The following is a 5,841-nucleotide window of genomic DNA, read 5'->3' on the forward strand; positions in this document are numbered from 1 at the left end:
AATTCAACAAGGAACGTGTACCAGAAGAATCTAGTAGCCTAAAGTCGAGCTCAGCTATAAATGCGTCGACTATTAGCAGGCAAGCCACATCATTTATGCTTTTATTTCAAGAATCAACGTGGTGTATCCCTCCCTTTGACCAAGACTTTAATAAGATCGAATCGAATTAATCGTGTTCATGGTAATATGATGATGACTTAGCTGGTAGTTAATTCAGTTTGTGATTATGAGTGACAATTCGTTTATGGTGTTTTACTATACATCTTTAATTTTAACCTGCTCAGTGAACCAAAAAACAGCAAATCATACAAATGATTGAACAAAGAATTCTCATCAATAATAACATATCTATGCCATTGAAAAATCTCTCACCAAACTCACGAGCCTGTTTTCAAGGATGAAAAATAGATTTTTTTTTTTATTAACCACGAAAGATATAAACGCTGACAAATTTACCCATGAAAAAATAAAATTAATATTGTAACCACGAAAGATAGACTTCAATAGACAAAACTAACCAAAACTTAAAAAACTATTCAAATTCCAAAATTACCCATTCTTTATCAAATTCAATCCCACAACCTCTCTTTTTCTTCTTCTTCCTCTTCCTCTTCCACCACCTTCACCACCGCACTCAACTTCAACTTGATAAACTCACCTTCATCGTCCTACATCAACTCACCCACAAGAAATTCTCCTTTCTAAAATTTGCGATGATTCATATCTATTGTACCTATCCCCAATTCCTTTCAATCGATACGAAAAATTGAAGATCCCGTTAGGTTTTTTCTCGCCGGACCGAACCTGGTAGGCGGTAGCTAACAGACCGAACTGCATTCGCCGTCGTGGACAAGATTAGCAACGGGAACGCGGTATTCGCCGATGAGCTTGTTACCAAAGAGAGTACCGTCGTGGCGGAAATCGAAGCGAAAGAAGAGGCCCTTGAAACCTTCTAGAAGCGAGGGTGTGATTCACGCGAGGTCAAAGATTCCGTCGTGGTGCCACTCCGGATTAGCTCCATCGCCATCGACTTCTCTGTCAGTTCTAGTCCGTTGCTATTAACTCTGGCATGGTAAAGAGAGATCCATTGGTGGTGGTGTTGTTGATCTGCTTCCAGCCATCGTTGAAATCAGAAAGAGGTGCTTTTGACTTGTTGAGAAGCGGGTGATGGTAAAGGTGATGGTGATGAGTTGATTTCACCGCTGACTTTGATGTCGAAGCTCCTCCTTCATCAGGCCTCTTTGAACTATAATTGTTGCTCCAAATGAAATCGTTCAAAGACAGGTTCGGCAGATTCAAAACCTACACATGAAGTTGGTCTCTGAATTACCAAAATGACGATTCTTGATTTTTCTCCATCTTCACAAATCCAACACAAATTCCTTCAAATCTGAATGCACTTTTGAGTATATTTTAGCAATGAATGAATACATAGATAAATAAATTATTACTGCTATGCAGAGACAGAGAGATAGAAAGAGAAGAAAAAGTAGCATTCCATGTGTAGAGAGATCTGCAGGACAGAAATGGATTAGATTGAATTTGGAAAAGAATGGGTAATTTTGGAATTCTAAATAGTTTTTTAGATTTTGGTTAGTTTTGTCTACGGGAGTCTATCTTTTATGGTTACAGCGTTAGTTTTATTTTTTTATGGATAGATTTGTCAACATTTATATCTTTCATGGTTAGAAATGGTTATTTACTCTCAATAATAACATATCTATGCCATTGAAAAATCTCTCACCAAACTCACGAGCCTGTTTTCAAGGATGAAAAATAGCTAGATTTTTTTTATTAAACAGAAAAAAAAAAAAAGACAAAACCAAATTAATTGGATAGGTTTAAATCTAAATCTATTAGATGTTGAAGCTTATTTTATAATTGACTCCAATTCAAGTGAATGTCCGCGTCAGAAGTAGTTGCTTTAGTCATACAATTTGCAACACTATTCGCATTCCTCTTAATTAAAAGAATAGAGACTCTCCAATTTCAATTCATAACTTCTTATATATGTTTTGCCAAATCTCATTCCAAAATATCGTTACCAAGTATTTTTTGGTTTACTAAGACTCTAAATAGTCTGTTTCACAAATAACCTCACAAAATTCACTATTCCAAACTAGAAGTAAACCTCTCAAAATCGCATCAATTCAGCAAAAAGAATATTGCACACTTCGACTTAGCATCCATCAGAATTGCGAATAATACAACGAAAATTAGCATAGCCAAAAGGAGCAAAACAACTAGCATCACAATTCAATTTAACAGAATGAACGGGAGGTAGAACCCAATGCAAATAAAGTAAAGGAGGAGACAAAGATTGATGCATAGCAAAAATGGTGTGGAACTCCCTTACTGAACTACGAATCAAACTCACCACTTTACTAGCACTCCAAGAGTTCTCTGTATTAAATAAATCATGATTTCTACTTCTCCAAATCCAAATAAATCATGATTTCTACTTCTCCAAATCCACCAGATGATCGAGAAGAAAAGAAAAACATCTCCACTCCTTGCAACTCTATAGAGCCAATCACGTAAATCCGAATTATCTGAATACAGGCCTAAAAGGTTCCAGACTTCCTTGGCACTGGGACACTCGCGAGACAATGAAGCATGGATTCAGAACCACTCTGACACCAATGACAAGTGCTAGATAAAGCTAAGTCACGATCCAATCGAAACTCTGCCGTAGGAATATCGTTATGAAGATTGAGCCAAATCAAGAACTTATAATTCTCAAGAATAATATGCAGTCGCCGTACTCAACCAATTATCACGCTCATTCCAGTGAAACTTTCTTTTGGCTAGCCAACTATATCCACTCCTAATTTAGTTGAGTCTAGAAGATGTCACACCCCACGACAAATCCGAACTCTCCCCAACATTCAAATCCGGATTATAAGCATTCAAACGCTGTCTAACATCTTCTGAAATGTTAGAGAAAACATCATGGAGATTCCATTGGCCATTTTTCCAAACGTCTCTAATAGTTAAATTAGAATCAGATATATGAACAAAAGTAACATCTTGAGCAATTGGACTCTCAATATTCCATTTGTCAAATCAAAAAGATTGATCAAGTGATCCAACACACACCAAGAAAAGGCATCCTTAAGAGCACCAAAAGCCTTTGAGATATTCTTTTAAACATGAGAAGCATTGCAAGGAACAGAGCCATTTAAAACTCCCTCATTTCTCAGATACTCTGTCCTCAATAGAGCAATTCAAGATTTGTCCTGACAATGAAAAAATTGTCAAATCAATTTACCAAATAAAAATATATTAGCACACGTAGGGTTTAGGGTTTAGGATCTCTAGTACCTAGATCACTAAATTTTTTTAAAGTGACCATCGTCCTTCAATTAACAAAAAAAAGACCTCTTCTATCAACTAATCTTGAATTAAAAATAGATTAAGATTACTAACCTTAGATGTAGTACTATTATCTGTGTGTATCTAGATAAAAATTAAAAAAATGAAAATAAAGAAAGAAGTCAAAGAACCCCACAAACCATTATTATTTTAACTAATAATACAAAATTACTAAGCGACAAAACTCTAAATTTAAAGAGGCTATTCAGCTTTTCCATATGTATGAAAATGAAAAGTAATGTATCACAAAAAATTAAATAAAAAATATTATTTTAAAAAAAAGGTTTATTTATGAAAAACCAACTTTTTTTTGTCCTTAACATAGATTGCCTCTTGGTTTGGTGAACTATTTTTTTGTACTCAATTCTTTTCTGTATGCAATTGGCAAATTGTCCTCCTATCACCCAGTTCGCCTTTAAATTTGGCGATCTGATCTCACTCCTCAGTCGTGCCTTTTACCAATTTTTTTGTATGCAAAATTCCCACATGCTCACTCTCCTCTTTTCCTTTTAGAATTTTCACTGCGGATAAAAGTTTATTCATTTAAGTTTAATTATTTTTATTATTATTATATTTATTTTATTTAAATTTTAGTCATAATTATTTTTAATATTTTATTTTAGGTTAGCTTAATGAGCAAAACTTATTAAGAGGCTACGAAGATATGCTGTATAGATTAGATAGGATTAACCATATTGCTGGCAATGACGTGGTCCAATGAGCTTGTGAGGACATACCTCAACTCAAATAAGCAGACTTCAAACATATGGCCAATATGATTGAGTGGGACCATAATTTGGTGTTGATGTTCACTTTGATCGAGGGGTGGCGGCAGAGTCACACACATTTTATTTGCCCTATGAAGAGATGACCATTACCCTAAAGGATGTACCTTATTAGCTGGGGTTTAATATTAATGGAGATCCTATTAGTGGCTGAATGGGTGAAAGGAGCTTTTTTAACAGGAACGTTCGATGGTGGACATATGTCAGCAGTTGTTAGGAGTTGTACTAAGCCTCATTGATAGACAGGGTTAGAACAAGTAAGGCGACAAGTTATCATGGTTTAAAGAGATAGTATGTTGGGATTCAGAAGAATATGCGACGGACGAGCAATTGATGCATGCAGTACACCATATCATGCAAATTATAAGGGACATCAAACGTGTCTGACTGTTGAGTTCACATGAGGAGGCTGCACTTTTGGAGGATCTAAATTACTATGACCAGCTATCTTTGGGTTCAACTGTATTGGCTTTTTTATACCAACAGATGTGCCATGCCACTAATTACAGGCAACAGAACTTGGGTCGATACGGGGATTTGCTTCTCTTTTGGGCATTTCATTATTGTATCCTTGCCTGTCGACCCCACGTATTTGAGCATAAGTTTCCTTTGGTCTCGAGGTATTTATACATTTTTTTTATTTGTTTGATTGTATCCCTAAATTAATGTTTAAGGATGTGTAATTTTTGACAACCCATGAAATTGTATAGGTGGGTGAATTTCGAGCCGTACAATAATATTGTGGAAATCAGACTTATATTTGGAGACGGGTTCTCAACAACATTAGGATTTATAACTTACGTAATCATCACAATTTTTTTAAATATATTTGTGTTTGTTATTTTTTGGTTTGCAATTGTCTTGTTTTTTACTTTGTTGTGTGTGGATTGTGCGCAGGTCAACTGGATTCCAAATATGTTGACCTGCTTATCCAGCACATCATTCCATAGAGTATAGTTGAAGTTGAAGCCTCATGGCGTGTCGTGCGTCCACTCTTGTGCTTTCCGATCGTAGAGTTGGCATTAAGTGGATCGTGTTGTCAGGTAGTTCAATGGTTTGCAGCACTTTTCCTTACTGAACCATTGAACATTGACGAAATGCACGCTCATGATGGTCGATCTTATGCTAATGGTCAGATATGCTTTTAATCATTGTGTAGATAACTTGAGCTATCACTTTCGAATAATCCAACCTTCGATGGTCTATTGATGTTTGCATATAAGAATAAAAATCATTGTATATTCACACTTCAATTTTTCCTGCCTTGGGCCATAAAAAATGCATATGCTCTATTATTGACAACTCATTTCAAATTGAGTGTACTATACAATATATTTTAATGGTTACTCTTTAATATCTTATTTCTCCAGCCTAATGAATCGATAATAATGGGATTTGAGACATTTTAGAAATAGATAAATAAGAATTATAGAGATAAATTATAGAGTTGAAGGGAATGAAATTTTAATGCAACTAATACCTCAAACTCATTGAAATTTATAGGCTACATTTTTACCATTGGCTAGGGAATAGATCGCCCTTAAGAAGGGTGGACTAAGGAGGTGAAACGCAAATCATGTTTCACTTAGGCAAACTGTATAAAGAAAAACCCAGTTCGCCTCTCCCCTAGATGAACTGAAGCAAATCACCTCTCTTGAGCGAACTACTTCTTAACACAAAA

The sequence above is a fragment of the Arachis ipaensis genome, chromosome B07 (assembly GCF_000816755.2).
Source record: "Arachis ipaensis cultivar K30076 chromosome B07, Araip1.1, whole genome shotgun sequence".
Classification (NCBI taxonomy): domain Eukaryota; kingdom Viridiplantae; phylum Streptophyta; class Magnoliopsida; order Fabales; family Fabaceae; genus Arachis; species Arachis ipaensis.